The 10773-nt window shown below is 43.5% G+C and overlaps 1 protein-coding gene across 2 annotated transcripts in view; it reads left to right on the top strand.

Moving 5' to 3' along the window:
* Positions 1-8261: 8261 nt before the first annotated feature.
* The window catches only part of RALY (RALY heterogeneous nuclear ribonucleoprotein), a 226402-nt gene continuing 223890 nt past the window's right edge, over positions 8262-10773 (top strand). The window contains exons 1-2 of one of the 2 annotated variants that reach the window (XM_068262269.1): positions 8262-8416; positions 9342-9414. The gene's annotated coding sequence lies outside the window, so the exon portion shown is untranslated. The remainder of the gene's footprint in view (positions 8417-9341; positions 9415-10773) is intronic. The other variant, XM_068262268.1, reaches the window with a different exon arrangement.

The raw sequence follows: 10773 nt of genomic DNA, 5'->3' as shown, positions 1-10773 counted from the left end.
AAAAGCATCAATTATGATTTCAAAAGTGGGGAACAAAAATTTTTTTTCAGATCACTATTTTTTTTCTTAGACTTCCAGTGCCTTAACCCAATGCCTAGGGACACGCCCAGATTTACATCACAGGAGCCTACAGGCACAGATGTCCCGGCACCCTAAACTTCGCCCTCCATGAATCTACAAAACCCCCACCGAACCGCACCACAAGTGAGCTGGCCGGCCTAGCTGTCACTTCTCCATTACTTCCCTTGCCCCTCATAGGTAGCTACCAGTGCCCTTTAGTATTAGGTAGCCAGAAGTACCCTCAATATTAATTAACTAGTGGTCCCACCGTCTGAAGGGAGATTTCGTCAGTGGGAATGCTGAGAGCTGGGTAAGTAACCTCTCTTTTACACTCCGCTCGAAACTATGCATTGGGAAGGAGGGAGGGAGGCATTAGGGGAGAGGATTGAGCCACCTTTCCATCATCAGGCGCCTGTAGGCACATGTCTAAAGTGCCTTATGGTAAATCCGGCCCTGCCTAAGGATAATCTGTGACAATCTCCAGCCATGTGATGATGATAACCCATATGAACTGCCACAGATGCTGACCCCTCCCCCAACTGCGACTGCTGCTCCTCCTGTCACCCTGCTACTCCTTACCCCCTACCAGATTACAGATTCAGGATGGTCCAAGTGATGTTCAGATGGCGGGATCTGGAAAAGATGAACTGTCATGGTTGCTCATCTCTGGGATTTGCTGCCATATAACCAGGAAGTGCTTACTGGGCACTTCCTGCTTCTCAGCAGTGTGAAGAAGATGGGGGACTCTGTCCTCCCGATCTCCATCACTGACAGGAGAGACATTGGTGTCAATAAAGAGCACCTGTCACCAGAATTTGCCTTCTGTCACAAGCAGAATTAATACTTTTGCATATTCCACAACCTTCAGCTGGCTGTATTAGGAACAGGATAAAAAGCAGAAACAGTACTTTTAGTAAACACTTCTGTTTCATGATATTCATATTCTTGGATCCACTACAGAGTCCAGCAGGGACAGCCATACTATCCCAGCCGGAAAAAAAAAAAATATATAAGCAGATAAATACTTATTCTACTTACATATGTATTGTATGATCACATTTTGATTTCACTGAATCTTATAAAGAAGATAAAGAGAAAACTATTCCACTTCCAGGCATTTTCTACTGTATCTTTATTACCTCTGACTGAAGCCAATCCTGATGTCATTTCCTCCCTTGCTCTTTTTTTCTCCAGCCTGAAACAGTGTTTTCATTACCATCCCTCCTCTTCACTGAACTCTGTAGATACTGCATATCTAGCTTGCTTTGTAAACACATGTATTTCAGCAGCTTCTGGAGAAGGGTGTGGTGTATTTCCCTTCTCAGCCTCGTGTCACACTAAACTGCCCTCAGCCAATGAATGAGGAGCAGGCATGTGGGAGGGTAGATAACAAACTTCTCTCGCCCCAACGATGTACCAGAATACAGCCAGGCTGACTGAGATGGATTGTTTACAGCAGACACATTTATGATTATATTGGAATGCTTGCAATGCAGGGTCAGGGTGTAGACTACATAATAAACACTGAACATTGGGAACGGAATTTGATTTTATGGATGACAATCCCGCTTTAAGAGGTATCAGAATAATCGTATGAAATCGGACAGGAAATAGTGGACAGGCCTTTTTAATGCAAAGCAGATTCTTGTGTTCCTCAGAAACAGCTTGGAGACTCGAGCTGTCATCACTAATGTACAGAATTCATAAAGCATATACTGCCCTACCTATTTATAGACGTTCCAAAAGCATACTGAGTTACTGTACTTATGTTATTAAAAAACAATGCTCATCCTATAGCAAACTATAGGAAAGCGGTCACAAGATTGTATTATAGCAGGAGCGGATGGCACTGGGATTTCAAATGTGGCTTATTTCATATATAAAGGAACTCTGCAGGCTTTATCTAATAACATCATGCAGAGATTGGCGCTGTGCAGCCAGAGGAACAAACGGATGAGGACTGCAATTGTTGACAGATGAGGATAATGTACAGCCTGATTTTCTCTCTCGTCCATTTTATACCCCTTTATATACCAGTGGATGTCTTATGATTTATTGTGACACATACCCTGCTCTGTTAAAGTGACTCTGAAGTTGAAACAATATTCTGAAGTTGATAGTACGAGTTAAATGTGTATCTATTGCAGATTCAGATTCTATTTACCATAATGCACTGTAGGCACGTGCCTACAGGCGCCTGATGAAGGGACGGCGGCTCATTCCCCTCTCCTAGCTCCTCCCTCCTTCCCTATGCAGAGTCCTAATGAGAGTGTAAATGAGAGGCTACTCACCCGGCTTTCAGCATTCCACTGACAAGATCTCCCTTCAGTCAGGGGCACTGCTAGCTCCTTAATACTGAGGGTACCTCTAGCTACCTAATGCTAAGGGACATCTGTAGCTTGGACGGGCAAGGGAAGTAAAGGAGAAGTAACAGCTGGGCGAACTAGCACACTTGTGGTGCAGTTTATGGGTTTGTAGGTTCATGGAGGGTGCCAGGACATCTATGCCTATAGGCTCCTGTGATGTAAATCTGGGCCTGATCTATTGAGTTAAAGCGCACCTGAAGTGGGCTAAAAAATGTTTTAAATAAATACTCACCCAAGTAGAGGAAAGCCTCTTGATAGACCAGAGCCTTCCCAGATCATCCTGTGGCCCACTGTTCCAGCACTAGGTACTTCTAGGCATTTTGACAAGTGTGGGTAGCAGGGTGGCATAGTGGGTAGCACCCTGCCTTTGCAGCCCTGGGTCCCCGGTTTCCCTATCTGCCCAGTTTCTATGTTCTCCTCGTGTCTGCGTGGGTTTCCTCCGGGCACTCCGGTTTCCTTCCAAATCCCAAAAACATACCCCTATGTGGACTAGTATTGTTCAGGTGGTGAAGCCCCATGCTTTTAGGTTTTGCTGTTCTGAACAATACCAGCCTACATGAGGATAAGGGGTTAAAAAGGCTTGGTCAGGGAGGTCATTTTTTAATATAAAGTAATTATTATTGTAAAACTATTATTATGTTATTTCCAGAGCATAATTGCATGGAAAAACACACGAATACGCCAAACAACATGCTTACATTATAGTGAACGGAAACACGTGAAAACTAGTGCAACAAAACAGTGTGCACGCATTTTCCTTTTTGAATGGCAGAGAACAGATGATGAAAACGGTCAGATTTTAATTTCCTGTACCCTAAAATGAAAAGATTTCCTTTATTTACTACAGGTAATTCAGTCAATTGAATGTTCCACTCACAAACAATTGTGTGTGTTAAGATTGCCACACACTAGAAGACTGGCAAAAGGATAGATGCCTCCTTTATCACGCTTCAAACCTGGAGCATTCTGGGCATGCGCAGTAGCAAGTTTTCTTTAAAGTATTAAAGCACTCAGGGCCGGATTTACCATAAGGCACTGTAAGCACGTGTCTACAGGCGACTGATGAGGAAAAGGCAGCTCACTCCCTTCCCAAAGTGCCTCCCTCCCTCCTTCCCTATGCAGAATCCTGATGAGAGTGTAAATGAGAGGTTACTGACCTAGCTCGCTGCATTTCACTGCCGAGATCTCCCTTCAGTCAGGGACACCTGTAGCTACTTAATACGGAGGGTACTTCTGGCTACCTAATACTATGGGGCACCTGTAGCTATCTATGACGGGCAAGGGGAGTGAAGGAGGGGTGACAGCGAGGACAGTGTCAGGATCTCTCCTGTAGCATTTTCTGTCGCTTGCAGTGGAGCTGCAACTGGGCAGTTCTGACTTGTCTGCTTGCATTTGGTTGCGCATTCTTTTGCAATCACTCTGCAGTTCAGAGCAGTTCAGGATGCTGTCCTCCTATGGTTTGCTGCAGTTGAACTGCAGCCAGATAGCCCTGGATTTCCTGCATGCATGTTGTTGCATAGTACTGCATGCATTTGTTATGTTAGTCTTTCAGCTAGCAAATGGTAAACAAGCCAGCTCAGGATTGAATGATTACCATTCAGCTGTGTGGGAATTTGCATACCTGCATCCATTGGCTGATGCCAGCATAAAAGTCTGCCTCCTATTTTAGACCCCGCCCGACATAGCGTTCAGCTCTCTGAGTTGTCGTTGGGTCTATGCTGTGAAAGTTGTTATTGTAAAAATGTATAATGCCTTGCTCTGTATTTTCATGTCTGCTGGACGTTTGCTGACCTGCGGGGGTCAGTGAAGTCCTTCTGATCCTGATAGTTTGGATTCTGCCAGCACCACGTTGATGACTGGTAGTATTCCTTCTAGCCTTGTTCTTGCCTTGTTCTTGAAGACGAACTATAGCAGCAGTTGCCATCCTACCTCTTAGTCTTGTCGATCTCAGTGTGAATGTTGCCGTCGCTGAAACAGCGACTAGATTGGCTGAGCATACCGACTGTCTGTCTGTTGTCTGTCTTGTTAATTGTCATTACTTGTGCTTTAGCTAGTGAGTTATTTGAGAGCTACATTTCATACATTGCACATCAGCAAGATATATATGTACTCTAGTCACTCAGTATTGTATTATTGTAATATTGTAATATTGTATTGTGTACCGACCTTTGCCTGCCTCTCGACTACAAATCTGCCTAATCCTTCCAATACGACTGACATCTGAATTAACGTGTATGACCCAAGCCTGTTACATACTATGTCTGTTGTGTATTGTATCACTTATCATCTAGCCTGATAGGCGGCCCAGAGCTGCAGTTGCTCTGGGCAATCTTGCTCCCTTGTGGCTCCTGTGTCCATCTGTGGAGCCTCTTCTATTATCCAGCTACTTAGCCTTGTTGCGCTGGGTGATCAAAGTATGGCTCCCCAGCATTACAGACAGACAGCACACTTGCGGTGCGGTTCGGCGGGGGTTTGTAGGTACATGGCGAGTGAAGTCTAAGGTGTCAGGACATCTGTGCTTATAGGCTCCAGTGATGTAAATTCGGGCCTGCTAGCACTGGATCAGCAGAGTAGCCAGGCATTGTCTACAAGAAAATAAACATGGAAGCCTTCGTAACCCTCTCAATACTTGGTCACTTTAAATCCATACCCTTGGACAGGATGGCCTGATCTAATCACTTCCTGTTTATAGGCGGATTCCTCTGCTCAGAATTCTCCATAACAGGGGCAATATAAAAATGAACAGCACCATAATAACAGCACCATAATGAGGAGAGCGTCATAATGGGTAGACAATATTGGGGGTAGCATTATGATAGAGGTCATATAATGGCAGAAGTTTTATAATCAGGGCACAATAATGGGGGAAGCACCAAAGTGTGGGCATTATAATGAAGGAACACAATAACCAGAAGGACTTCACAAAGGGGATGCACTAAAGGGGGCACTATAATGTGGGAAGCACTGTATGGAGGTCATGGCAAAAGGAGCACTATAAAAGGCAATCTGTGGATTAAAGTGTGAACAGTCTTTCCTTGGAGTATTACCTTTGAGTCTTAAAGAGAATCTGTAACGTCAAAACGTCCCCTGGGGGGGTACTCACCTCAGGTGTGGGAAGCCTCAGGATCCTAATGAGGCTTCCCACGCCGTCCTCCGTCCCTCAGGGGTCTCGCTGCAGCCCTCCGTACAGTGGTGACGTCAATATTTACCTTCCCGGCTCCTGTGCAGGCGCTCTGACGGCTCCGAACTAGGCGGAAATACCCGATCGCCGTTGGGTCTGCTCTACTGCGCAGGTGCAAGTCTCCGGCGCCTGCGCAGTAGAGCGGACCCGACTGAGATCGGGTATTTCCGTCTACTTCGGAGCCGAAAGCAGCCACAGCGCCCCCGCTGGAGCCTGCAAAGGTAAATATTGAATTGACAGTCGGGTCTGTCGGCGGCTGTTTGGAGGGCTGCAGCGAGACCCCCGTGGGACAGAGGACGGCGTGGGAAGCCTCATTAGGATCCATTAGCTTCCCCCACCCGAGGTGAGTACCCACCAGGGGATATTTTTGATGTTACAGTGTCTCTTTAAAGCAGTGGTTTAGCTAGAGATCATGGGGTCCCATAGCAAATCTTTCATTAGGTCCTCATTAGGTCCTCAAATAGAAGCACTCTTAAGCAATGCCATTTTGAATATTAATGAATATTAAGTATCACCTAGGCCCCTTATTCTCCAGGGCCCCATAGCAGCCGCTATGGCTATTGCTGCGCACGTCGTAAAGTGATTAGAAAATGAACAGGGACTTGCAGTGGCGTAACTATAAGGGAGCAGCACCTGCGATCGCAGGGGGCCCAGAGCAGTGAGGGAACCCAAATTACTACTTTACTCCCTCTGATACAGGTGTTCATACTCCAGATCAGGTGTTTTGGGGCTACACTTGTCATGGGTGTAAAGATTTTGATGACCACAGTTGTTTTATGACCAGTGCAAGAGGAACCCCTAAGCTGTAAGGGTCACTAAGGGAACATTGGAGAGACCCCTATGCTGGGAGGGCCCATGATTTGTAGTTATGCCACATGGCAGGGAGGTTGCCGATTCGAGGACTAAATGTAAAGGGTCCTTCAGGGTGCTTTGAGGAAGAGCTGTAAGTCCCTACTACCACAGGAGGCCCAGGTCCAGGGGGGCCCTCAATGTCTTACCTTCCTCCAGAGCAGGTGTTATTGTGGCCCTAGTTGTTATGGGTAGGGAAAGACAAGGTTGCTGCAATGTCACAGTGGCCCGAAGCAGGTCATTTCGGCCCCTTTAGCTCAGGCGCTTCGGCGCTTGGCACCATCATAGCACTAGTGCTATGCTGTGCGCCTCGTGCAAGAGTAATTCGGGGATCCGGTGATTGCCAGACCATGAATTAAATCTCCTTCCAAGTTGCTACAACTCGGAGGGGGAAAAGTATTTAACGCCGCCGGGGATTTGAGCGGTAACAAGATGAGCCATCATTGATACGGGATAGGCCTTCTTGGCTTGGGGCGCTGGGGAAAGGGAGTCACTTTGAAGAGATGAAAGAGAGAAGGTCCACATCAATTTTAGTTATACTGGGAGGCTCCATAATTTGTAGTTGTGCCCCTACTCAGGGGTGGAGGGGGTGGTTTCAATTTGGACTTTACCAAGCATACTGCCTTCAAAGCATCTTATTACACCAAAACAAAAACTTCCATCCAAACTCCGGCGTAATAATCCTTTTGCTTGCGCTCTGCATTCATGATGACAGCAGCAAGCTGGTTTGAAGTTTCTGTGCTAGGCTAGACAGAATCTGCTCCCGTACTTGTTTCCAAATGGAATCTTGCCGGCGACACAGATTAATCCAATCTCAACATTCCAAAATGATTTTTTTTCCCAGAAATCCAATCCAAAAGTGATTAATCCGCCAGCCCTTTTCCTCACGGAAACACGAGTATCCCCCGAGGTAGATGTTTCACCTGCTTCCTGTCCGCTCCAAAAGCTGCGCTCAGGTACGGAAGATTCACTGCCTACCTGCAGAACCCAAACACAGTATCCATCAGCACCGCTGAGGCTGGGACGCCGCATGGCAACCTACGCAGGCATGTAACCGAGCAACAGCAACACATCTGGTGACGGTAGATCACCAAGATCAAAAAGACGGCTTCCCGGTTATTTAAACTAGCAATTTACACATTACAGCGTTGATAAACGATCTGGCATCATCGTTATGAAAAATGCAGGCTGTCTAGCTGCGAGAAGACTCCAGATGCTCAAGCTGAGTTTTTTTTTATATTTTATTAGTTAATGCCTAAATAGGGCGAGATCTGTTTTATTCCTGCCTGTTTAGTAGATACGGTGTAGGGGCGTTTTGGCGAGCCTGCCGCCTGGACGTCGGCGTGCATTGGTATTCCTGGATGGAACACATACACATGCTTGCAGACACACCAATGAACTCCAGTCTAACGGGCATACAAATAGTCTTATTTTGTCTTGATTAATCATGCACAGACAGCTCACACAAGCAGATCCACCTCTCTCCCCCTCCTTTTCCATCTGAAGCTCAACATTATACATCGCCAGCTATTTAATAAGGCATCAACTGGACTGCCCCATCGCACCAGCCGGGAGCAGGGGTGTGAGAAAAAGACAGCCAGCTTTAATAGAAACTGAGTATCGCCCACCTAGTCTGTCACAATGGACTGAAACATAAAGCTGTCACAGACAGTGCGTATGGGAGCAAAGCTATCAAGGCCTTACTAGTAACATCTTGAAGGGTCCTCAATTACATTAGCCTACCCCCCACGGTTTTCTGCAGTGGTTTAGTCCAGTGGGTAGTATGCAGCCTCCAGTCCCTTGATGCTGTTACTTTGTATCCAGCCCTGTACAGCATCTGATACATTGTATCTGAGCAGCATCTGCCCTTTTCCACGCTCGCTCCTACCTCTCCTACCTTGCTTCTATTAACTCTCTTCTTCTCTTTGTGACCTTTTTACCTCTGACATTTTCTTGCTTGGTGAGTACTTTTTTTCATTTTTACAATTCTTTCTTTTCTTTTTTTTTTGTATTTTTTTTTTTTGTATTTTTTTTTTAATTCTTTCTTCAGAAAAAAAAAACTGCAGTTTATTTACCTTTATTCTGTATTTAAATAAATAGGACAACGTCATGCTTTTGTATTTTTATTTATTGCTTTTCATTAAAAAAAAAAATCAATGTTTTTTCCTGTGCTAAAAGATCTTGAATGATGTTGGAAATATTTTCATATTTTTTATGACTATTTGTTTCCACGTTCTTTGTTCCTTTGTTTTTTAATTTTTTTGTTTTTGTTTGTTTTTTTTTGCTTTTGTTTTTTACATTGCTATCTTCTTTTTTTGTTTTAGTTTCTTTGGCTTTTTCCCCCTTTTACTCTTCTTTGGGCAAAACGTGTGGTTTTTGTTAGATTTTGATTATTCAGAAAACATGTTATTGCTTTGAAATGAGGTGATTATTGAACTGCATTTTTTAAATTCACTTTTTGTTGAAATTAAGACTATCCATACATTTCAATTCATTGATATTTGTGGTATTTTTCTGTAGACGATCAAGTTCAATACTTCAGATTCATGCACCTATAAAGACATGCTGGCAGTGTTGGAAACGATGCCTCTTTGTATTCTTCACATATTGCCAATATTTTCCTATTTACACAACATTAAGCTTATTAAGCCAATGCCTTTATGCCTTCCTCCTTCGCGGATTAACCTTTGGTCTAACATAGAGGCCTGGAAAAGATTGTTAAGCAATAAGTTCTGGGCCTTTCTTAAGCACAGCGGGAGTTTAATCAAAAGCTTTAATATAAAAAAGTACTCATTAGTGGGAAAAAGTTTTTTTTTCTACCTTTTTCTTCCTTTCTTTCTTTCTAAATTTTTTTTTTTTTTTATGTTTTTGTTTTCTTTTTAAAGGAAGCTTAAAATCTGCTCATGCATTACAAGGAGTTACAGTTGGAAATACATTTTGCTGTTACAAATGAGAAAGGTATTTTTTTTCCTGTGTTTTATTAAAATGGACTAAATATAAATTCATGTTGTTGTTGGAGAAGAGCTAGAACTTGGTTTAGCTGTGTTGCTGCTATTGCTTTGGATGGCTTTGTGATTTGGTCTAGTTGTGCTGTTCCAAATGCGACTGTCTCTCCATCTATTTCTCTATCTATGTAAAAAAAGAATTTGTTATTATGAAACAATTTTCAACATGAGACAAATCACACATTAGACACTTAAAGGACAACTGTAGTGAAAAGAATATGGAGGCTGCCATATTTATTTTGTTTTAAGCAATACCAGTTGCTTGGCAGCCCTGCTGGTCTATTTGGCTGCAGTAGTGTCTAAATCACAACAGAAACAAGCATGCAGCTAATCTTGTCAGATATGACAATAATGCCAGAAACACCTGATTTGCTGCATGCTTGTTCAGGGTATATGGCTGAAAGTATTAAAGGCAGAGGATCAGCAGGACAGCCAGGCAACTGGTATTGCTTAAAAGGAAATAAATATGACAGCCTCAATTCCCTCTTGCTTCAGTTGTCCTTTAAAGTAAAGTCATTAAAAATAAATTATAATATGCTAACACCACCCTAATAAAAATGGACCCTTTCATATCTCTGTCTCTCTCTTTCTTTCCTTTGTATCTATCTATCTATCTATCTATCTATCTATCTATCTATCTATCTATCTATCATGCATTTTTAATGTTTATGTTAAGAGTGAAAAAAGACAGCTCAGCTCTGATTGGCTGATAAGGGGCGCGCACTAACTTTCTTGACTTTAGCGTTGAACCCCATTGTTTCAAATCTCTGTCAGTGCAACCAATCAGAATTGAGCTCGTCCATCAAACACAGCTTACTATTGGTTGCTCTGGGAAACCACTTCTGTTGGAGTTTTCTGTGTTTGCCTTGATAAAGCAGCCCAATTACCACCACCGTGAAGTGTGTTATTATACACGATTGCGCCATTTACAGCTTTTAATTAGGGGAATAATTCATTCTCGATTTCATCCAGAATTATAACGCCAGCCATGATTTTATTTTGCCGTTGCGTTGCCGACTGTCTATCCCTGGAAGGATCCGAAGGATCGATGTGTTTTTTTCTATTTTAATATGACTATGTCCTAATATTATGACTTTGACGATATGACTATGTCTCATTGTAGCGTATTAAGACTACAGAGCACCATAAGAGATGCATATTTCTCTGTCGCGTTTGATGCATTGGCTTATAGCAATCCAAATGAAAAGACAGAGCACTGATGGATCTAACATTTAAAGGGCTCTAACGGTTTGGCCATTTTGGAAAGCCTAGTAAGTGTAGCTCATTCCATCTTATCAATAACTGCCTTCTC

Source organism: Hyperolius riggenbachi, chromosome 12 (assembly GCF_040937935.1).
Source record: "Hyperolius riggenbachi isolate aHypRig1 chromosome 12, aHypRig1.pri, whole genome shotgun sequence".
NCBI classification, from domain to species: domain Eukaryota; kingdom Metazoa; phylum Chordata; class Amphibia; order Anura; family Hyperoliidae; genus Hyperolius; species Hyperolius riggenbachi.
The sequence above is the reverse complement of the archived record's forward strand: the minus strand, read 5'-3'. Positions and strand labels throughout refer to the sequence as shown.